General features: G+C 42.3%; 1 long non-coding RNA gene across 1 annotated transcript; it reads right to left on the bottom strand.

Moving 5' to 3' along the window:
* Positions 1-22,414: 22,414 nt before the first annotated feature.
* LOC120105783 lies at positions 22,415-23,381 on the bottom strand. The gene is made up of 2 exons (XR_005508076.1): positions 23,285-23,381; positions 22,415-22,554 (listed from the first exon to the last, which is right to left on the bottom strand). It is a non-coding gene; the product is annotated as an uncharacterized LOC120105783 (long non-coding RNA).
* Between the last annotated feature and the right edge of the window lie 1,887 nt (positions 23,382-25,268).

Below are 25,268 nucleotides of genomic sequence, written 5' to 3'. Positions count from 1 at the left end.
GGGCGCCGGCCCCCTCTCTTTATGCCGCACCAACCAAGAGGAGAGGGGCTCATGCCCCTCTTACTTGGTTAACCTAATCCTCCTCCAAGGAGGATTAGGTATCCTTCTCATGGTTTAGTCCTAATCTAATTAGGATTAACCAAATCATGAATCAATTGGGTTCAATCTATACTAGTCCTAATCCAATTAGAACTTGAATGAACCATGACTCAATTGAACTCTTCAATCCTAACCCAATTAGGAGTCATGTTGATTCATTAGATTAATAATTAATTAGGACTTATGAAATCCTAATCCAATTAGGACTTATTTAATTTTAGTCCTAATCCAACTAGGACTCTAATTTGAATCCGAAGTCCTAATCCGATTAGGACTCTAGAAATCCTATTCCAAGTAGGAATCCAATTTTAATTCAAAACTCCTAATCTAATTAGAATTGTAGGAATCCTACTCCAAGTAGGAATCCCAGTCCTACTCCAATTAGGATTTCCAGTCCTAATCCAATTAGGACTCTAGGAATCCTACTCGAAGTAGGATTTGTGTTTAAGTCCAATTAATTAACTCCCTTTGTTCCTTTTTCAACTGAATATCAATCGAATTGATTACTTGTGATTCCTAATCACGATTCAACCATCGGATCGGTTAATACTTCTAGTGTGTTGACCCCATAGATTCTATTCTGACTGGTAGTGAGATATATTGTGATCTCTTATCACAATATCATTGAAAACTCCTTTCAATGGATTGGAACAATTCCAACTCTACTCATTAGGGTTAATCGATCATCGAGATAATCCCTGTGAGTCCCACCATCCACCAGTGACACCTAGCAGCATGTAGTGGCTATCTAGCAGAATAGAATGATGAACCTCTAGGTGCAGTTATCATGTGATACAGTCCTACTATCGTGGATCCCTACAAGACGGAGGTCATGGATAACTCGTCCAACCCCTTCGTCTGTCATATGTCAAGATTTATTCGACTTAGGTTCGAGAGCGGAGAACTCTTTCTCCACTGTGCAATCTGCCCCGGCCGAGGTCTTACGAACTCAATCTTATAAATCACATAGGATCTCTCCTTATCTATCAAGGTCGATAGATTCCTTATAGGTGCATACCCTACTCCTACAGTGAACCTACTGCAGCCAATCTACACTGCATGGACCCATATGGCTAGAGACCATGTATGTGTGCAGTCAAACTACAATAACCTCACTGTGAGTAGCCGAAGCATCGCAGGTCAAAGGACCAGTCACACTACTGCAACATCAAGCAAGTCACTGACGAGTGGATAGACATCCAAGTGACTTCTTGTATTGGTCACGCTCAGTACCCTTGTTCTCTAACAAGCACCTGCACTATTACTTCAGTGTCCCTACACCGTGGACTCGAGTCTCTTCCATCCACAGGGAAAGTAATGTGTGCACGGATCTCATCGGATCGATCACCGTCCTCATGATGATCCATCGATCAGGAGCGTTTAGAAATTAATCACTAATGATGCATGGCTCAAATTCTCAACTTTTGAGAATATGCATCTTCATCTTATTAATTCCTTGGACGATTCATAGACACAATAATAATATGAATGAAAAAGATGCCTTTCATTTATTCAATAATAATAAAGTCAAGTACAAATTATGTCCTAAAATTAATAATGTGTCAGCCAAAATTGGCTTCTAGGGCATACATCTAACAATCTCCCACTTGCACTAAAGCCAATCAGTCATATATCTTAGTCCCATCTTCTCAAGGTGGGCTTCAGTCTTTTGTTGACTTAGCTGCTTAGTGAATGGGTCTGCCACGTTGTCCGCGGAGTCCACTCTCTGCACTTCGACATACTTCTTCTCAACATAGTCGCGTATGAGGTGGAAGCGCCGCTCTATGTGCTTGGACTTCTGATGAGACCTTGGCTCCTTAGCTAGAGCTATGGCGCCATTATTATCGCAGTAGAGTGTTATGGCATCTGATGTCATCACGTCTAATTCTGCAATGAATTTCTTGAACCAGAAGCCTTCCTTAGCAGCTTCAGATGCGGCGATGTATTCAGCTTCCATAGTAGAATCAGCAATGATCGGTTGTTTAGAACTCTTCCAATTCACCGTACCACCATTGCACAAGAACACATTGTTAGATGTATGCCCTAGAAGCCAATCTGGCTGACACATTGTTAATTCTAGGAACATAATTTTATACTTGACTATTTATTATTGAATAAATAAAAGGCATCTTTTCATTCATATTATTTATGTGTCTATGAATCGTCCAAGAAATTAATAAGATGATGATGCATATTCTCAAGAGTTGAGAATTTGAGCCATGTATCATTGGTGATTAATTTCTAAATGCTCCTGATCAATGGATCATCATGAGGACGGTGATCGATCCGATCAGTGCACAGATCACTTTCCTTCTGGATGGACGAGACTTGAGTCCACAGTGTAGGGACACTGAAGTGATAGTGCAGGTGCTTGTTGGAGAACAAGGGTACTGAGCGTGACCAAGACAAGAAGTCACTTGGATGTCTATCCACTCGTCAGTGACTTGCTTGATGTTGCAGTAGTATGACTGGTCCTTTGACCTGCGGTGCTTCAGCTACTCACAGTGAGGTTATTGTAGTTTGACTACACGTATACATGGTCTCTAGTCATATGGGTCCTTGTAGTGTAGATTGGCTGCAGTAAGTTCACTGTAGGAGTAGGGTATGCACATACATGGAATCTATCGACCTTGATAGAAGAGGAGTGATCCTATGTGATTTGTTAGACTGAGTTCTAAGACCTTGGCCAGGGCAGTAATATAAAGTGGAGAAAGAGTTTTCCACTATCGAACTCGAGTCGAAAAAATCTTGACATATGACAGACGAAGGGGTTTGACGAGTTATCCATGACCTCCGTCCTGTAGGGATCCACGATAGTAGGACTGTATCACACGATAACTGCACCTAGAGGTTCATCATTCTATTCTACTGCGTAGCCACTACATGCTGCTAGGTATCACTGGTGGATGGTGGGACTCACAGGAATTATCTCGATGATTGATAAACCCTAAAGAGTAGAGTTGGAATCGTTCCAATCCATTGAAAGGAGTTTTCAATGATATTGTGATAGAGATCATAATATATCTCACTACCAGTCAGAGTAGAACCTATGGGGTCACACACACTAGAAGTATTGACCGATCCGATGGTTGAATCGTGATTAGGAATCACTAGTAATCAATTCGATTGATATTCAGTTGAAGAAGGAACAAAGAAAATTAATTAATTAGACTTAAACATAAATCCTACTTTGAGTAGGATTCCTAGAGTCCTAATTGGATTAGGACTGGGAATCCTAGTTGGAGTAGGACTGGGAATCCTAGTTGGAGTAGGATTCCTACAATCCTAATTAGATTAGGAGTTTTGAATTAAAATTGGATTCCTACTTGGAATAGGATTCCTAGAAGACCTAATTGGATTAGGACTTCGAATTCAAATAAGAGTCCTAATTGGATTAGGACTAAAATTAAAAATGTCCTAATTTGGATTAGGGTTTCTTAAGTCACAATTAATTATTAATCTAATGAATCAATAAGACTCCTAATTGGATTAGGATTGAAGAGTTCAATTGAGTCAAAATTGATTTAAGTTCTAATTGGATTAGGACTTACCTAGATTGGATCCAAATTGGTTCACCCTTGGGCTAAGCCTAATTGGATTAGGGCTTGACCACATTAGGGCATTCCAAACCCTACTTAATGTGGATTAGGGTTTACCATGAGGAGGGGCGTACGCCCCTCCCCTTTCCATGTGGTGCGGGGTGAAGAGAGGGGGCCGGCGCCCCCACTTAGGAAATAACTCTAGGGCTCCTAGATTGTAGGAGCCCTAGATGGCTTTAAAAGGGGAGCAAGGGCCGGCGCCCTATGTGAATAGAATTCCTCCTCCTCCAAGCCGTGGCCACCCCTCTCCCTTCCTTGGTTCAGCCGCCATCAGCAAAGGGAAAAAGAAGAAGAGGCGTGCACCTCTCCTTGGCCTCCTTCCTTGGTTCCAACGCAGGGAAGAAAAGAAAGGCTGCAGGGGCTTTGTTCCTCTTCCTCTATCCCTCCTTCTTCTTCCTCCTTTCAAGCACATTCAAGAGTTGAAAGAAAGAGAGGAGATCAGCCATCAAAAGAAGTCTTTGCAAGGGAGCTAGCACCCCGGGAAGACAAGAGAGCTTTGATCGGATCTCTGCTTCGTGTGGATACCCGTAGAGGCCGGGCACTTGAACGGCTTCAAGCGAACCTTCATCCAAAAACCACGATCATCAGTTTGCGGTGATCATCTATCCGCGCAAGGTGAAGATCTGATCTTCCTAAAGTTATTAAAAATTTTTAATCCTTACCCAACTACGAACGGTCTTGAAACAACGTTCATGCGATGAACGTCGATCCCGCACATGCCGATTCCACTGCCATCTGAATTTTTTGAATTTTCTGCAGCATGGGCGGGGATTCTAACAGTGGTATCAGAGCCTAGGCTTCGTAGATTAAGGTAAGGATTAATTATTAATAGGCTTATTAGATCTGAAAATTGAAAGATTATGCATGCTGAAAATTTTCTGCATGCAGATTTTTCTAGGGTGCTGATTTTTGCATGCTGATTTTTATGTGATAAGATGATGATTCTAATTGCATTGTTAATGAGATTACAAAGTTTGGAATCATGATTAGCATGATCAGCAACCTATGTCATGAGATAATCAGTTAGTTTTCAGATCTGAAAATTATAATTGTTGCATATGGTGATGATCATAGGATTCAAACCCTTTTGGTATCAAATGTAATGACCTGCGATGTGATCTGTGATGTCATGTAATTTTTCAGATGCTTGCATGCATCTTATTTGATGTTTTGAGAGACCTGCGTGCCTCCTAAAAGGGAGATGTAATTTATTTTTGTTTTTATTTTATATCTGGTTGTATTTCTGTGATGTGATGTACGTCAACGATCAAGTTGAAGACAAGGCATGAGATGAACAGGGGTCTAAGCGGTTGATGGCGATTGGATCAAGAGTTGGTCAAGGATCGAATCAAGGAGGCTTGGAACCAATTCAAGAGTTGAAGACCAGTTGATCGATTGACGTGCATGTGCTTGTAATATGACCTAATTAGAATCCATGATCATCACCTATTTAAAGTTTAGTTTTACTTAATGCTGCGATTATAACTGCCTGCAATGTGCCGTTTGCATGTGATGTGAATGAGAGTCGGGTAGATAGGTTTACAAGTAATGTAGCAAACCCAATGAGACCTAAACTAAAACCTCCTCAATCAAGTCGAGAGTGAACCGACATGAGGAAGTCATATTAGATTAATTGATCTAATTGGAGTCTAGGAAAGCATGAAAGGTGGTTACTTAATTAGGACCTTACTCTCTGAGTAAGGGGAGCCTCCCACCTGCTTACCTGGCCAATTGTTCGATTACCTCTTATGAAGAGCTCAAGTTGCAAACACTAAGACCTGATTAACCAATATTAAGTCAATAGGTCTTCCACTGTAGTAGAGCTGCTAAGGTCTTTCTGATGTTGATTTGTCTCGGCTGGATACAGTGGGCAAGTTGCATCGGGGGGCTGGACCTCTCTATAGACATGAGATGTTGTAGGGTAAAGGTGGGGTTGGGCACCAATAACTGTTAGGTGAGGACCCAATGACGACTTTATTCCTACGGTTATACGGTGGGTCTGACTTAACTAAGAAATGGGACCAATAACTGTTAGGTGAGGTTTTCATGGCTTAGAGACCAAGTTGCACTGCAACATGCTTGAGAAGCATTGTACAAGAGTTGTACATTCATCAATCTATGTGTCACCAATAACTGTTAGGTGAGGTGGCATGTAAATTGGTGAGACCGCAGTACCTACTAGAAACCCTAGTCGCGTAGGATTTCCGTTTTCCTATCAGGGGAGTGTAAGGAATTCGAGAAAATAGTGGGAGTTACATTTGTTCTAAAAGACCTTAGAACAGATTAAGGATCAAGTACAAAAGTCTAACTAGAATCTTTACTCTCTGCAGATACAATGTCAGCTTCAAACCCTTTGACCCGTATTCTTGAGACCAACCGACTGACCGGAACCAATTACAAGGACTGGCTTAGAAACCTCAAAATTGTTTTGGACTGTGAGAAAATAGGCTACATACTCGATTCAGATATCCCCACACTACCAACACGTCCTACTGATGTTCAGCGACAGATGCATCAAAAGTGGATGGATGATGACATTAGAGTTAAATGCTATATGATGGCATCCATGTCAAATGAACTCCAATGCCAGCATGAAAATCTCAAGACTGCTAGGGACATACTAGCACACCTGCAAGAGTTGTATGGTGAGCAGAGTCACACAGCTCGTTTTGAAGTGTCCAAGAGGCTCTTCAAGACAAAGATGCGCGAAGGGCAGTCTGTCCATGATCACGGTCTGACTATGATCAAGGACCTAGAGGAGCTTGAGAAGCTCGGAATGAACATGCACAAGGAATTGCAAGTGGATTTGATCCTACAGTCACTTTCTGATTCATTTGGTCAGTTTATAGTAAACTACCACATGAATAAGATTGAATGCACTAAGACTGAACTGATAAACATGTTGGTAACTGCTGAGGGAGCCTTGAAAGGTTCAAGGGGCAATGTCCTTGCTGCTGAGTTGACTTCTGGTTCCAAGAGAAAGTCTACTTGGAAGAAAAAGAAGCCTGCTAAGAAGCAGAAGAAAGACAAGAAACCAAAGAAGGAAGTTCAAAAGAAAAAGGCTAACGACAAAGAAAAATGTTTCCACTGCAATGTCGACGGCCACTGGAAGAGAAACTGTCCTTCATACCTCGAGAGCCTGAAGAACAAGAAAGGTGACACACCTTCAGAAGGTATAGACTTGCTCATAATTGAAACTAATCTAACGGTTTCTTCTACTTCTAGTTGGGTTATAGATTCTGGTTCTAGTGCTCATTTGTGCACTACCATGCAGGGTCTAAAGGAAAGTAGAAGGCTGGCGGAAGGTGCGGTAACCCTTCGGGTTGGCAACGGGACAAAAGTTGCTGCTGTGGCTGTGGGCACCTACCATCTGCGACTACCGTCTGGTTTTAGTTTATTGCTTAGAGACTGCTATTATGTACCTGCTGCTAGCAAAAATTTGATTTCTGTTTCATGTCTAGCACAGGAAGGTCATGTTTTTACTTTTGACAAAGACTGCTGTTCTATTTATTTCAGAAATAAAATAGTTGCACGTGGTTTTATGATTGATAGTCTCTATCATTTACATATGGATGTATCTGTGAATGTTACCGAGCAAGAAGTGAGTGCCAAAGGATCCAAGAGATCCAGGGATGGGATAAACCAAAAATATTTGTGGCACCTCAGACTTGGCCATATTGGAGAGGATAGGATGAACAAAATGGATAAAGATGGGCTTCTCGGCTTATTGACTTCCGAGTCATATCCAGTTTGCGAGTCCTGTCTTCAAGAAAAAATGGCTAGATTGCCCTTTGTAGGACATGGGGAGAGGACCACTGAAATACTTACCCTAGTACATACAGATGTATGTGGCCCATTCGATGTGCTAGCCAGGGGACGTTATTCGTACTTCATTACCTTTACCGATGATTATTCACGGTATGGGTATGTGTATCTTATGAGACACAAGTCTGAATCTTTTGAAAAGTTCAAAGAGTTCAAGAATGAAGTAGAAAAACAAACTGGAAAACCTCTTAAGGCTCTTCGATCAGATCGAGGAGGAGAATACCTTAGTGGAGAATTCCGGGACTATCTCAAGGAAAACGGCATAGTCTCACAGTGGACACCTCCGGGTACACCTCAACTCAACGGGGTGTCAGAGAGGAGGAATCGGACCCTATTGGATATGGTCAGGTCCATGATGAGCTTCACAGATTTACCTATGTTTCTTTGGGGAGATGCCTTACTTACCGCATTATATTTATTGAATAGAGTTCCCTCTAAATCCGTTCCTACCACACCGTATGAGATATGGCATGGTAAGAAACCAAGTCTTGGTCATCTCAAGATTTGGGGATGTCCGGCCCACGTCAAGAGACTACAGGCAGACAAGTTAGAGGCTAGGACCATAAGTGCTCGTTTTATAGGATATCCTAAAGAGTCATTAGGATACAATTTCTACGTCTCAGAGGATCACAATGTGTTTGTGAGCCGTCACGCCATCTTCTTGGAAAAACAGTTTATCCTTGATAGAGGCAGTGGGAGGAAAATTGAGCTTGAAGAGAAAGTCTCTGAAAAGCAACGAGTCATGGATCCTATCGAACCCATTCATACAGAGCCGGTACACGATGTCCCTCAACCACCTCGCAGATCTAGTAGGGTCTCCCATCTTCCCGATAGATACTTAGGTATACTAGAAGAGGATACCGAGGAAATGTTCCTAGTGGGAGATAAAGATCATACACAGGATCCCAAAACCTACGACGAGGCGATATCTGATATCGATTCCGAGAAATGGTTGGAAGCTATGAAGTCCGAGTTAGACTCCATGCATTCCAACCAAGTCTGGACCTTAGTAGATCCACCAGAAGGTATTGTACCTATTGGATGCAAATGGATCTACAAAAGGAAGATAGGTTCGGATGGAGAGGTAGAGACCTATAAGGCAAGGCTTGTGGCGAAAGGGTATAGTCAGCGCGAAGGCATTGACTATCAGGAGACCTTTTCACCTGTAGCCATGCTAAAATCCATCCGAATATTGCTTGCCATTGCAGCATTTCATGATTATGAAATCTCGCAGATGGATGTGAAAACTGCTTTCCTGAATGGATATCTTGATGAAGATATCTATATGGAACAGCCCTTGGGTTTCACTTCCAGTGATGGAGATCACAAGGTCTGCAAGCTGCAAAGGTCCATCTATGGACTAAAGCAAGCATCTCGGAGTTGGAACACTCGTTTCGATGACGCAATCAAAATGTTTGATTTCATCAAAAATGAAGAGAAACCGTGTGTTTACAAAAAGGTTAGTGGGAGCGCTGTCGTATTTCTCGTACTGTACGTGGACGACATCCTACTGATAGGGAATGATATTCCCATGCTAACCTCGGTCAAGGTCTGGTTGTCAAAAGAATTCTCCATGAAAGACCTTGGGGAAGCATCCTATATTTTGGGAATAAAGGTCTATAGAGATAGATCTAAAAGGATGCTTGGCCTTTCACAGAAGATGTACATAGAGGAGGTGCTGAAGAGGTTCAGCATGGAAAACTCCAAGAGGGGTCTCTTACCCCTAAGGCATGGAATTCATCTCTCCAAGAAGATGTGCCCCAACACATCTGAAGAGATTTCAACGCATGAGCAAGATACCCTATGCATCGGCAATAGGGAGCCTCATGTATGCCATGCTATGTACACGACCTGATATAGCCCTTGCTGTGAGTGTCACAAGCAGATATCAGTCGAATCCAGGTGAAGAACACTGGACAGCTGTGAAGAATATTCTTAAGTACTTAAGAAGAACTAAAGATTTATTCTTGGTTTTTGGAGGATCATCAGAGTTAAAGGTAGAAGGGTACACAGATTTAGACTTAATGACTGATGTCGATGATAGGAAGTCAACATCTGGATATGTGTTCTTGTGCAATGGTGGTACGGTGAATTGGAAGAGTTCTAAACAACCGATCATTGCTGATTCTACTATGGAAGCTGAATACATCGCCGCCTCTGAAGCTGCTAAGGAAGGCTTCTGGTTCAAGAAATTCATTGCAGAGTTGGACGTGATGACATCAGATGCCATAACACTCTACTGCGATAATAATGGCGCCATAGCTCTTGCTAAGGAACCAAGGTCTCATCAGAAGTCCAAGCACATAGAGCGGCGCTTCCATCTCATACGCGACTATGTTGAGAAGAAATATGTAGAGGTGCAGAGAGTAGACTCCACGGATAACGTGGCAGACCCGTTCACTAAGCAGCTGAGTCAGCAGAAGACTGAAGCCCACCTTGAGAAGATGGGCCTAAGATATATGACCAATTGGCTTTAGTGCAAGTGGGAGATTGTTAGATGTATGCCCTAGAAGCCAATCTGGCTGACACATTGTTAATTCTAGGAACATAATTTTGTACTTAACTATTTATTATTGAATAAATAAAAGGCATCTTTTCATTCATATTATTTATGTGTCTATGAATCGTCCAAGAAATTAATAAGATGATGATACATATTCTCAAGAGTTGAGAATTTGAGCCATGTATCATTGGTGATTAATTTCTAAATGCTTCTGATCAATGGATCATCACGAGGACGGTGATCGATCCGATCAGTGCACAGATCACTTTCCTTCTGGATGGACGAGACTTGAGTCCACAGTGTAGGGACACTGAAGTGATAGTGCAGGTGCTTGTTGGAGAACAAGGGTACTGAGCGTGACCAAGACAAGAAGTCACTTGGATGTCTATCCACTCGTCAGTGACTTGCTTGATGTTGCAGTAGTATGACTGGTCCTTTGACCTGCGGTGCTTCAGTTACTCACAGTGAGGTTATTGTAGTTTGACTACACGTATACATGGTCTCTAGTCATATGGGTCCTTGTAGTGTAGATTGGCTGCAGTAAGTTCACTGTAGGAGTAGGGTATGCACTTACATGGAATCTATCGACCTTGATAGAAGAGGAGTGATCCTATGTGATTTGTTAGACTGAGTTCTAAGACCTTGGCCAGGGCAGTAATATAAAGTGGAGAAAGAGTTTTCCACTATCGAACTCGAGTCGAATAAATCTTGACATATGACAGACGAAGGGGTTTGACGAGTTATTCATGACCTCCGTCCGGTAGGGATCCACGATAGTAGGACTGTATCACACGATAACTGCACCTAGAGGTTCATCATTCTATTCTACTGGGTAGCCACTACATGCTGCTAGGTGTCACTGGTGGATGGTGGGACTCACAGAAATTATCTCGATGATCGATAAACCCTAAAGAGTAGAGTTGGAATCGTTTCAATCCATTGAAAGGAGTTTTCAATGATATTGTGATAGAGATCATAATATATCTCACTACCAGTTAGAGTAGAACCTATGGGGTCACACACTAGAAGTATTGACCGATCCGATGGTTGAATCGTGATTAGGAATCACTAGTAATCAATTCGATTGATATTCAGTTGAAGAAGGAACAAAGAAAATTAATTAATTGGACTTAAACACAAATCCTACTTTGAGTAGGATTTCTAGAGTCCTAATTGGATTAGGACTGGGAATCCTAGTTGGAGTAGGACTGGGATTCCTACTTGAAATAGGATTCCTACAATCCTAATTAGATTAGGAGTTTTGAATTAAAATTGGATTCCTACTTGGAATAGGATTCCTAGAAGACCTAATTGGATTAGGACTTCGAATTCAAATAAGAGTCCTAATTGGATTAGGACTAAAATTAAAAATGTCCTAATTTGGATTAGGGTTTCTTAAGTCACAATTAATTATTAATATAATGAATCAATAAGACTCCTAATTGGATTAGGATTGAAGAGTTCAATTGAGTCAAAATTGATTTAAGTTCTAATTGGATTAGGACTTACCTAGATTGAATCCAAATTGGTTCACCCTTGGGCTAAGCCTAATTGGATTAGGGCTTGACCACATTAGGGCATTCCAAACCCTACTTAATGTGGATTAGGGTTTACCATGAGGAGGGGCGTACGCCCCTCCCCTTTCCATGTGGTGCGGGGTGAAGAGAGGGGGCCGGCGCCCCCTCTTTGGAAATAACTCTAGGGCTCCTAGATTGTAGGAGCCCTAGATGGCTTTAAAAGGGGAGCAAGGGCCGGCGCCCTATGTGAATAGAATTCCTCCTCCTCCAAGCCGTGGCCACCCCTCTCCCTTCCTTGGTTCAGCTGCCATCAGCAAAGGGAAAAAGAAGAAGAGGCGTGCACCTCTCCTTGGCCTCCTTCCTTGGTTCCAACGCAGGGAAGAAAAGAAAGGCTGCAGGGGCTTTGTTCCTCTTCCTCTATCCCTCCTTCTTCTTCCTCCTTTCAAGCACATTCAAGAGTTGAAAGAAAGAGAGGAGATCAGCCATCAAAAGAAGTCTTTGCAAGGGAGCTAGCACCCCGGAAAGACAAGAGAGCTTTGATCGGATCTCTGCTTCGTGTGGATACCCGTAGAGGCCGGGCACTTGAACGGCTTCAAGCGAACCTTCATCCAAAAACCACGATCATCAGTTTGCGGTGATCATCTACCCGCGCAAGGTGAAGATCTGATCTTCCTAAAGTTATTAAAAGTTTTTAATCCTTACCCAACTACGAACGGTCTTGAAACAACGTTCATGCGATGAACGTCGATCCCGCACATGCCGATTCCGCTGCCATCTGAATTTTTTGAATTTTCTGCGGCATGGGCGGGGATTCTAACACACATATCCAGATGTTGACTTTCTATCATCGACGTCAGTCATGAAGTCTGAATCTGTGTACCCTTCTACCTTTAACTCTGATGATCCTCCAAAGATCAAGAATAAATCTTTAGTTCTTCTCAAGTACTTAAGAATATTCTTCACAGCTGTCCAGTGTTCTTCACCTGGATTCGACTGATATCTGCTTGTGACACTCACAGCTAGGGCTATATCAGGTCGTGTACATAGCATGGCATATATGAGGCTCCCTATTGCCGATGCATAAGGGATCTTGCTCATGCGTTGAATCTCTTCAGATGTGTTGGGGCACATCTTCTTGGAGAGATGAATTCCATGTCTTAGGGGTAAGAGACCCCTTTTAGAGTTTTCCATGCTGAACCTTTTCAGCACTTCCTCTATATACATTTTCTGTGATAGGCCAAGCATCCTTTTAGATCTATCTCTATAGACTTTTATTCCCAAAATATAGGATGCTTCCCCAAGGTCTTTCATGGAGAATTCTTTTGACAACCAGACCTTGACCGAGGTTAGCATGGGAATATCATTCCCTATCAGGAGGATGTCGTCCACGTATAGTACGAGAAATACGACAGCGCTCCCACTAACCTTTTTGTAAACACACGGTTCCTCTTCGTTTTTGATGAAATCAAACGTTTTGATTGCGTCATCGAAACGAGTGTTCCAACTCCGAGATGCTTGCTTTAGTCCATAAATGGACCTTTGCAGCTTGCAGACCTTGTGATCTCTATCACTGAAAGTGAAACCCAAAGGCTGTTCCATATAGATATCTTCTTCAAGATATCCATTTAGGAAAGCAGTATTCACATCCATCTGCCAGATTTCATAATCATGAAATGCTGCAATGGCAAGCAATGTTCGGATGGATTTCAGCATGGCTACAGGTGAAAAGGTCTCCTGATAGTCAATGCCTTCGCGTTGACTATACCCTTTCGCCACCAGCCTTGCTTTATAGGTCTCTACCTTTCCATCCGAACCTATCTTCCTTTTGTAGATTCATTTACATCCAATAGGCACAATACCTTCTGGTGGATCTACTAAGGTCCAGACTTGGTTGGAATGCATGGAGTCTAATTCTGACTTCATAGCTTCCAACCATTTCTCGGAATCGATATCAGATATCGCCTCGTTGTAGGTTTTGGGATCCTGTATGTGATCCCTATCTCCCACTAGGAACATTTCCTCGGTATCCTCTTCTAGTACACCTAAGTATCTATCGGAAGGATGGGAGACCCTACTAAATCTGCGAGGTGGTTGAGGGACATCGTGTACTGGCTCTGTATTAATGGGTTCTATAGGATCCATGACTCGTTGCTTTTCAGAGATTTTCTCTTCAAGCTCAATTTTCCTCCCACTGCCTCTATCAAGGATAAACTGGTTTTCCAAGAAGATGGCATGACGACTCACAAACACATTGTGATCCTTTGAGACGTAAAAATTGTATCCTAATGACTCTTTAAGATATCCTATAAAACGAGCACTTATGGTCCTAGCCTCTAGTTTGTCCGCCTGTAGTCTTTTGACGTGGGCTGGACATCCCCAAATCTTAAGATGACTAAGACTTGGTTTCTTACCATGTCATATCTCATACGGTGTGGTAGGAACGGATTTAGAGGGAACTCTATTAAGTAGATATACTGCGGTAAGTAAGGCATTTCCCCAAAGAAACATCGGTAAATCAGTGAAGCTCATCATGGACCGGACCATATCCAATAGAGTCCGATTTCTCCTCTCTGACACCCCGTTGAGTTGAGGTGTACCCGGAGGAGTCCATTGTGAGACTATGCCATTGTCTTTGAGATAGTCCCGGAATTCTCCACTAAGGTATTCTCCTCCTCGATCTGATCGAAGAGCCTTAAGAGGTTTTTCAGTTTGTTTTTCTACTTCATTTCTGAACTCTTTGAACTTTTCGAAAGATTCAGATTTGTGTCCATAAGATACACATACCCATACCGTGAATAATCATCGGTAAAGGTAATGAAGTACAAATAACGTCCCCTGGCTTGCACATCGAATGGCCCACACACATCTGAGTGTATCAGGGTAAGTATTTCAGTGGTCCTCTCCCCATGTCCTACAAAGGGCAATCTGGCCATTTTTCCTTGAAGACAGGACTCGCAAACTGAATATGACTCGGAAGTCAATGAGCCGAGAGGCCCATCTTTATCCATTTTGTTCGTTCTGTCCTCTCCAATATGGCCAAGCCTGAGGTGCCACAAATATTTTTGGTTTATCTCATCCCTGGATCTCTTGGATCCTTTGGCATTCACTTCTTGCTCAGACACATTTACAGATACATCCATATGCAAATGATAGAGACTGTCAATCATAAAACCACGTGCGACTATTTTATTTCTGAAATAAATAGAACAGCAGTCTTTGTCAAATGTAAAAACATGACCTTCCTGTGCTAAACATGAAACAGAAATCAAATTTTTGCTAGCAGCAGGTACATAATAGCAGTCTCTAAGTAATAAACTAAAACCAGACGGTAGTCGCAGATGGTAGGTGCCCACAGCCACAGCAACAACTTTTGCTCCGTTGCCAACCCGAAGGGTTACCGCACCTTCCGCCAACCTTCTACTTTCTTTTAGACCCTGCATGGTAGTGCACAGATGAGCACTAGAACCAGAATCTATAACCCAACTAGAAGTAGAAGAAACCATTAGATTAGTTTCAATTATGAGCAAGTTTATACCTTCTGAAGGTGTGTCACCTTTCTTGTTCTTCAGGCTCTCGAGGTATGAAGGACAGTTCCTCTTCCAGTGGTCGTCGACATTGCAGTGGAAACATTTTCCTTTGTCATTGGCCTTTTTCTTTTGAACTTCCTTCTTTGGCTTCTTGTCTTTCTTCTGCTTCTTCGCAGGTTTCTTTTTCTTCCAAGTAGACTTTCTCTTGGAACCAGAAGTCAACTCAGCAGCAAGGACATTGCCCCTTGAACCTTTCAAGGCACCCTCAGCAGTTACCAACATATTTATTAGTTCAGTCTTAGTGCATTCAATCTTATTCATGTGGTAGTTTACTATAAACTGTCCAAATGAATCAGGAAGGGATTGAAGGATCAGATCTACTTGCAATTCCTTGTGCATGTTCATACCGAGCTTCTCAAGCTCCTCCAGGTCCTTGATCATAGTCAGACCGTGATCATGGACAGACTGCCCCTCGCGCATCTTTGTTTTTAAGAGCCTCTTGGACACTTCAAAACGAGCTGTGCGACTCTGCTCACCATACAACTCTTGCAGGTGTGCCAGTATGTCCCTAGCAGTCTTCATATTTTCATGCTGGCATTGTATTTCATTGGACAAGGATGCCATGATATAGCACTTGACTCTGATGTCATCATCCGTCCACTTTTGATGTGTCACACGCTGATCATCAGTAGGACGTGCTGGTAGTCTAGGGATATCATTTTCAAGTATGTAGCCCAGTTTCTCACAGTTCAAAACAATTTTGAGTTTTCTTAGCCAGTCCTTGAAATTGGTTCCAGTCAATCGGTTGGTCTCAAGAATACGGGTCAAAGGGTTTGAGGCTGACATTATGATCTGCAGAGAGTAAAGATTCTAGTTAGACTTTTGTACTTGATCCTTAATCTGTTCTAAGGTCTTTTAGAATAAATATAACTCCCACTATTTTCTCGAATTCCTCACACTCCCCTGGTAGGAAAACGGAAATCCTACGCGACTAGGGTTTCTAGTAGGTACTGCGGTCTCACCAATCTACATGGCACCTCACCTAACAGTTATTGGTGACACATAGATGGATGAGTGTACAACTCTTGTACAATGCTTCTCAAGCATGTTGCAGTGCAACTTGGTCTCTAAGCCATGAAGACCTCACCTAACAGTTATTTGTCCCATTTCTTAGTTAAGTCAGACCCATCATATAACCGTAGGAATAAAGTCGTCATTGGGCCCTCACCTAACAGTTATTGGTGCCCAACCCCACCTTTACCCTACAACATCTCATGTCTATAGAGAGGTCCAGCCCCCCGATGCAACTTGCCCACTGTATCCAGCCGAGACAAATCAACATCAGAAAGACCTTAGCAGCTCTACTACAGTGGAAGACCTATTGACTTAATATTGGTTAATCAGGTCTTAGTGTTTGCAACTTGAGCTCTTCATAAGACGTAATCGAACAATTGGCTAGGTAAGCAGGTGGGAGGCTCCCCTTACTCAGAGAGTAAGGTCCTAATTAAGTAACCACCTTTCATGCTTTCCTAGACACCAATTAGATCAATTAATCTAATATGACTTCCTCATGTCGGTTCACTCTCGACTTGATTGAGGAGGTTTTAGTTTAGGTCTCATTGGGTTTGCTACATTACATGTAAACCTATCTACCCGACTCTCATTCACATCACATGCAAACGGTACATTGCAGGCAGTTATAATCGCAGCATTAAGTAAAACTAAACTTTAAATAGGTGATGATCATGGATTCTAATTAGGTCATATTACAAGCACATGTACGTCAATCGATCAACTGGTCTTCAACTCTTGAATTGGTTCCAAGCCTCCTTGATTCGATCCTTGACCAACTCTTGATCCAATCGCCATCAACCGCTTAGACCCCTGTTCATCTCATGCCTTGTCTTCAACTTGATCGTTGACGTACATCACATCACAGAAATACAACCAGATGTAAAATAATAATAAATTACATCTTCTTTTAGGAGGCACGCAGGCCTCTCAAAACATCAAATAAGATGCATGCAAGCATCTGAAAAAATTACATGACATTGCAGATCACATCGCAGGTCTTTACATTTAATACCAAAAGGGTTTGAATCCTATGATCATCACCATATGCAACAATTATAATTTTCAGATCTGAGAATTAATTGATTATGTTATGACATAAGTTGCTGATCATGCTAATCATGATTCTAAACTTTGTAATCTCATTAACAATGCAATTAGAATCATCATCTTATCACATAAAAATCAGCATGCAAAAATTCAGCAACTCTGAAAAATCTGCATGCAGAAATTTTCAGCACACATAATCCTTCAATTTTCAGATCTAAGATGCCTTTAGATAATTTATTCTTACCTTAATCTACGAAGCCTAGGCTCTGATACCACTGTTAGAAACCCGCCCATGCCGCTGATATTTCAAAACAAAATCAGATGGCAGCGGAATCGGCATAAGCGGGATCGACGTTCATCGCATGAACGTGTTTCAAAAATCGTTCGTAGATAGATAAGGATTAAAAACTTTTAAACTAATTGGAAGATCAGATCTTCATCTTGTGCGGGTAGATGATCACCGCAAACTAGAGTTCGTGGTTTTGGATGGAGGTTCGCTTGAAGCCGTTCAAGTGCTCGGCCTCTACGGGTATCCACACGAAGCAGGAACCGATCCAAGCTTTCTATCTCCCCGGGGTGCTAGCTCCCTTGCAGAGATAACTTTGATGGCTGATCATCTCCCTTTCAATCAACCTTTGAATGCTGGAGGGAGGAGGAAGAAGATGAAGGGATCAAGGGAGAAGATCCAAAAGGCTAGATGCAGCCTTTGCTTTCCCTTGCGTTGGATCCCAAACGAAGGAGGAAGAAGAGGACCGCCAAGAGATCTTTCTTGCTTCCTTGCTTGCGGCTGAAGACCAAGGAGGAAGAGGAGGAGGCCACGGCTTGGAGGAAGAGGGATTCACCTATTAGGGCGCCGGCCCCCATGCCTCCTTTATAAAACCATCTAGGGCTCCTACAATTTAGGAGCCCTAGACTAGTTTCCTAAGAGGGGGCGCCGGCCACCTCTCTTTATGCCGCACCAACCAAGAGGAGAGGGGCTCATGCCCCTCTTACTTGGTTAACCTAATCCTCCTCCAAGGAGGATTAGGTGTCCTCATGGTTTAGTCCTAATCTAATTAGGATTAACCAAATCATGAATCAATTGGGTTCAATCTATACTAGTCCTAATCCAATTAGAACTTGAATGAACCATGACTCAATTGAACTCTTCATTCCTAACCTAATTAGGAGTCATGTTGATTCATTAGATTAATAATTAATTAGGACTTATGAAATCCTAATCCAATTAGGACTTATTTAATTTTAGTCCTAATCCAACTAGGACTCTAATTTGAATCCGAAGTCCTAATCCGATTAGGACTCTAGGAATCCTATTCCAAGTAGGAATCCAATTTTAATTCAAAACTCCTAATCTAATTAGGATTGTAGGAATCCTACTCCAAGTAGGAATCCCAGTCCTACTCCAATTAGGATTCCCAGTCCTAACTCTAGGAATCCTACTCGAAGTAGGATTTGTGTTTAAGTCCAATTAATTAATTTTCTTTGTTCCTTTTTCAACTGAATATCAATCGAATTGATTACTTGTGATTCCTAATCACGATTCAACCATCGGATCGGTTAATACTTCTAGTGTGTGTGACCCCATAGGTTCTATTCTGACTGGTAGTGAGATATATTGTGATCTCTTATCACAATATCATTGAAAACTCCTTTCAATGGATTGGAACGATTCCAACTCTACTCATTAGGGTTAATCAATCATCGAGATAATCCCTGTGAGTCCCACCATCCACTAGTGACACCTAGCAGCATGTAGTGGCTACCCAGCAGAATAGAATGATGAACCTCTAGGTGCAGTTATCATGTGATACAGTCCTACTATCGTGGATCCCTACAAGACGGAGGTAATGGATAACTCGTCAAACCCCTTCGTCTGTCATATGTCAAGATTTATTCGACTTAAGTTCGAGAGCGGAGAACTCTTTCTCCACTGTGCAATCTGCCCCGGCCGAGGTCTTACGAACTCAATCTTATAAATCACATAGGATCTCTTCTTATCTATCAAGGTCGATAGATTCCTTATAGGTGCATACCCTACTCCTACAGTGAACCTACTGCAGCCAATCTACACTGCATGGACCCATATGGCTAGAGACCATGTATGTGTGCAGTCAAACTACAATAACCTCACTGTGAGTAGCCGAAGCATCGCAGGTCAAAGGACCAGTCACACTACTGCAACATCAAGCAAGTCACTGACGAGTGGATAGACATCCAAGTGACTTCTTGTATTGGTCACGCTCAGTATCCTTGTTCTCTAACAAGCACCTGCACTATTACTTCAGTGTCCCTACACCGTGGACTCGAGTCTCGTCCATCCACAGGGAAAGTAATGTGTGCACTGATCTCATCGGATCGATCACCGTCCTCATGATGATCCATCGATCAGGAGCATTTAGAAATTAATCATTAATGATGCATGGCTCAAATTCTCAACTCTTGAGAATATGCATCATCATCTTATTAATTCCTTGGACGATTCATAGACACAATAATAATATGAATGAAAAAGATGCCTTTCATTTATTCAATAATAATAAAGTCAAGTACAAATTATGTCCTAGAATTAATAATGCGTCAGCCAAAATTGGCTTCTAGGGCATACATCTAACAGCAGGCTTATAGGCTCAAAATTTACCATATGGTTCGGGTCCGGAATATGTTTTCTCAGCATTGAAACATGAAATACATTATGTACACCTGATAAGCTGGTGGTAGAGCCAAGCGATATGCTGCTTCTCCAACTCTGTCCAAGATCTCGAATGGACCAACATACCTAGGGCTCAATTTGCCACGAACCCCGAACCTCATCACACCTTTAGTAGGAGATACTTTCAAGAAAACATAATTACCAACCTGAAACTCCAGTTCTCTTCTCATATTATCAGTATAACTCTTTTGTCTACTCTGAGCTATAAGGAGCCGTTCTCTGATCACCATTATCTTATCCACAGTTTGTTGTACTATCTCTGGTCCCAGTACCTTTCTTTCTCCCACATCATCCCTGAGATCTCAAATAGTCTCCCTCTCGGAGTACCTACTCACAAGATTTTGACATACAAAAATCATAGCATCTCAAAACTTGATCCTTTCTATTTACCACACGTAGTAAGTTCTTTTGATCTCCTTCAAAAGAATTCCAAACTCCCAACCTTGGATTAAAATGCCATAATTATATCCCAAAGAAATTAATTTCTCTTGATTCTACATAGAGATCATAATTGGCTTAATAGAAATAGGAGAAATCTTTAGTATCAAATGCTCTTAATATTCTATAATCATTTTTCTTTTCTTAACTTTGCCTGTGATTAAATGATCAACCTTTATCCTAGGAAAATCGCAAACCTGTTCAAATAGGTATATTAACAATGTCAGAGCTAGGAGTCGAAGAACTATGTTAAATCATTCCAAGACCAAGCTTAATCACTGAGCTATCAATCTGTTAACGCTAAATTTGAGATGCCCCAAAATTCTTCTTAGAATTATTAAAAATAGGAGAGCCCATAACTACTTCCAGTAGGCAAAGAATCAACGACATTCCCCTCTACTAGAAAACTAACTCAAGTCTTCTATCATAATACCTTTCAGATCAAGGTATTATTATTATTATTTTTTTTTTCCTTAATCGGTTTCAAAATAACTCAAGCCACTACACTTCTGCTGCGCACTCTGATCTAACTCATTAAATTCTTTAAAGTCACAAAATGATTTCTAACCAAAGCATCACTTTGCACCGTGACTAAGAAAATCCAAATTTTAAATTTTCAAGTAGAACTAGAGCAAAACCTCTAGATCTTTTTGTCCTCGATTTATATAGAGTGTACTTACCATAACTAACCCCCAATCCTTTAGTCAAGTTTAAGGTCATTACGTGATCTCCATAACCTTTTTAGAATCCAAAATATCTAAGTTTAATTTAAAGGGAGGTAATTCTTGTATTCCCTTAGCAATTTAATTAGAAGATCTACATTGATTTTCCTTCCAACAGAATTTACTTCAAATTCAATGGGTTAGAAGTCATTGAGCCAATACACTATGATTAGAATTTAACTCGATCGATCTCCTGATCTTCCTTCACCAAGATTCTTAACATCCATCAACAATGCTATATATTATAATTCATGTAAGCATCTCATGACCGAAGTCTCTACTCAATATGACATTTATTAGTGGCTTCATCAACAATGACAAAAGATCCCTGCTCAAATCTTAAACCTAGGCTTGAGTTTTAAATTAACACATCAAATAGTCTTCTACAATTATAAGTAAAATCCAGTAACCCAATCCAAACATGAGAATTCAAATAATTAGAATTCTCCCATCAATATGCATACTCTATGGCCTCAAAATAATCAAATACATCCATAGAAAATAGACCTATTTGCAATATCCAACATGCCAACACCAGATATAATCCACATACATTTTCAACTTCGAAGAACGTTTCTTTCAATATTATGAAATCTCCTTAGCTTACTCCAATACTAAATCAACGTACAAATCCCACTCTAATAATTAGCAGCAAAACCAAAAGTATGATCACATCAAAACCCACATCAAATTTGAGCTTTCAAATCATTTAAATAATATCTGAACATGGTATACTCGATATGCCATTGTTGACCTACACTTATCTTAGGTCAAACCTCTCTTATCATGATCAGAGACAATTTATACTTTCCTTCCGTATGCATCGAAAACCAAACCGATGCATACATTTTATCACAATGCCCAGTGATCTTACAGCTTAAGCACTGAATTTAATTGTCATGTCCAAAGTGATCATAACCTTAAGCTATGATATATTTCTGTCACGATCCCTAGTGATCTTAAACATATGCTTAGATTCCAACTGGTCACATTTTCCAATAATCTTAAACCTCAAACTTTAATGCCACTAAGGCCACAGTCCCTAGTGGTCTTAAACCTTAGATTATAATATCATTCTTGTTACAATCTCAAGTGATTATAAACCAAATCTCTGATAGTTTTTCTATCATAATTCTCCACTGATACTTACCTGAACATAAACCCTAGGATACCTTAACCTTAAGCTCTGATACCACTCTGTCATGCCCCGAACCCACCACCCGGGTCCGGCACGCAACCGGCCGCATGAGCTCTAGAGCAGTGCCCTAAAGATCATGCAAGGCCTAAGATAAACAAAAATTTCAATAATTCCATAAATGCCAAAATTAATGATTAATGAAATTAAATCAAATCCAACCAAAATGTACTGATTTATTACATAATTTCAAGTGTCCATAAATAAAAGATAGATTAACTTCTATCTATCCAGCAATCAGACTCCATGCAGATCTTATTTCTCGTCCCACCCAATGGTCTCTACAAATCCAGTGCCTCTGAAAAAGAAAGTAAGTGTAGTATGAGCTTTTCCAGCCCAGTAAGAATCCCAACAGCCATACACAGTAATAATAATAAAATAATCAAAACATCAAATAAATGCCATTTCATCTTTTCAAAAGCTCAACAAACAACAAGTGTATATAATCAGTACATATACACAAATCCTTTTTCACATTATGTGATCCATTCCCGTATTACTCTGATTCTCAAGTTTTCAGACTTTTCACTTCTGGCTTTGGACTAACCAAGTTCATGACCCAGTCCAAGACTGCACAAATCCCACGCATAAGCTCGTGGCAGCTATCCCACGCGTAAGCCCGTGGAGGCTATCCTACGCATAAGCTCGTAGAGGCTATCCCATGCGTAAGCCCGTGGAGGCTATTCTACACATAAGCTCGTAGAGGCTATCCCACGCATAAGCTCGTGGCAGCTATCCTACGCATAAGCTCGTAGAGGCTATCTCATGACAAGGTTAGTCCAACCCATTTTACATGTCTAGTTTTACATGTTTAATCACATTTCAATCCCGTCACATATTTTCATAATTTCTCAAAAATATGTTATTTCTTCCCAATTTAATTATTTCAATACTTTCATAATAAACAAAATGCACACCTCATAGTGTCATACAAGCTCAAAAACAAATAGCAACATACTGATAAAATATATCCAACGATAAATCCAATATATGCATAAATAAAAGTGTTCAGATGTAGGGATTCTTACAGAAATTTGTGGACTGACACAAGCACAGATCCGAATCACAACCTACGCGCTGGGGTGCTGAGTCCCCTGATCAAAATCTCCTGGCACCGCCGACTCTTCCTCTACAACATCAATTATAAATCACAAATAAATTATTTAATATTTAAATATTCTAAATCATAATTCACATCTACTATGGGGTCCATCACCAGGTCCCCAAACATCTCAATCCCTCCAGATCTAGGGCAATCGGGGTGGCCCGACTCCCACCTTGTACCACTGGCCTACGTCGTCGCCAGCCATGGCCGCTGCCACGCCGGGATGATGGCCGGTCCCGGTAAAGAGACCAACATAAAGGGATGATTCCTCTCTCTTCATAGTTGGGAGTACATCTCCCTCCCTCAAATCTTTTTGATCCAAGGGCAATAGCCATGGTGGCTGTGCCCTCTCCTTCCCCAACCCGACAACACCACTGGCCGAACCATCGCCGGCCGCCATCGTTGCAGCGGCGATGGTGACCGGCCAAGGGAAGAAGAGAAGAGGCTTTTCCTCTTCTTCTCCAAGAACCGGCAGACATCTTTCCTCCCTTCCCTCTCCTCCATCATCAACCGAAGTCCTCCCCTCTTCTTCTCCCTTCATCAGCCGAAGGCCCTCCTCATGGTGGCTCGGCCTCTCCCCCCCACCCGACGGCAACCCAAGCAGCCTTCCCCCCCCCCGACCGCCGTCGCCGCCGGTGGCCAACCCACGCGAAAGGAAGAGGAGGAAGGGACGGGATCACGAGGAAGAAGACCTCGGATCCACCATCCCCCATCAACCAAAGCCCTAGAAATCCATCTCCGACCCTCACACAAACCCGACCAGCCCCACCGCCATGCATCTCGGCCATCCCGGCGGCCGGCGGCGGCCAAAAATTGGAAAGAAGAGGCCGAAACAGGGGTACCCTGTTTCGGGCCCTTCTCCGACGATTCACCGGCCAACTCTTCACCCATACCACCCAAAATCCAGGAAATAAAACACAAAGGAAGGATTACCTCGGTCCGGTGGGGGGTTCCGGCGAGAAATCGGAGGAGGAACCGTGAGCAACTCCCCTCGGATCCACGCTTCTTCACCCGTCGGAATCTTCGGCGAAGGGAAGTGGTCTTCCTCCGCGGCCGGCCAGATCTCGACGCTTGTCTCCTCTCCGGCATCAACCCCTCCGGCGACCTCCTCTCCAACGCTGCCGCCCTCACCCCTCAACAGCCCCCTCTTCCACGATCGTGCCTAGGGCACGATCGTAAAAGAGGAGACGGGCCCGGTCTTTTCGGGCCGGCCCGTTTCCCTTTTTTTTTGGGGGGGGGGGTTTCACAAGGAGACACCCGCCTCATATGCCCAGACTCTAGAACGAGTCTTTCTGATATGGGACTATTGGGCCTCACACCCTTCCCACCATCGGACAAGAGTCGTCCTCGGCTCTGATACCAAATGTCACGCCCCCGCCTGCGCGGAGCACGTGAGGCACCCAGTGCCCACGTGGGGGCCACATGAGGAGGGACCGCGGGGCTCTCCTGCCAAATATTGTCTGATTCTGGGGCTTCACGTAAGCGTCCTTCACCCCTCTCTGGTTTTGTTTTCCACCCAAAACGCGTCTGCAGGATTAGGAGACACCCGCCTCATATGCTCAAGCTCTAGAACGAGTCTTTCCGATGTGGAGTCATTGGGCCTCACACTAAACTCAAATAGAAAACTAAAAAAAAAATTGCAATGCTCTGTTTTCAAAGCATTCTCTCTTTCTCTCCCAAACCGAGCGCTCCACCCTCTTCTTCTTTTCTGCAAAAATCGAGCTGAGAACCTCCTCTTCCCTGTTCTTTGGCCCAACCGAGCGCCCCCTCCCAGCTCCTCCTCCCCTCTTCTTATAGCCCCTTGGAGACACGTTGAAGACGCTGGGAAGCACGGTGATTGCGGACGGATGGGGCAGACAGCTGGGATTTTCACCGCGTGAAGAGCGTTGTCGCTGGGATTCCGGGAG

This window comes from Phoenix dactylifera, unplaced genomic scaffold, assembly GCF_009389715.1.
Source record: "Phoenix dactylifera cultivar Barhee BC4 unplaced genomic scaffold, palm_55x_up_171113_PBpolish2nd_filt_p 000368F, whole genome shotgun sequence".
Taxonomy (NCBI): Eukaryota; Viridiplantae; Streptophyta; class Magnoliopsida; order Arecales; family Arecaceae; genus Phoenix; species Phoenix dactylifera.
The sequence above is the reverse complement of the archived record's forward strand: the minus strand, read 5'-3'. Positions and strand labels throughout refer to the sequence as shown.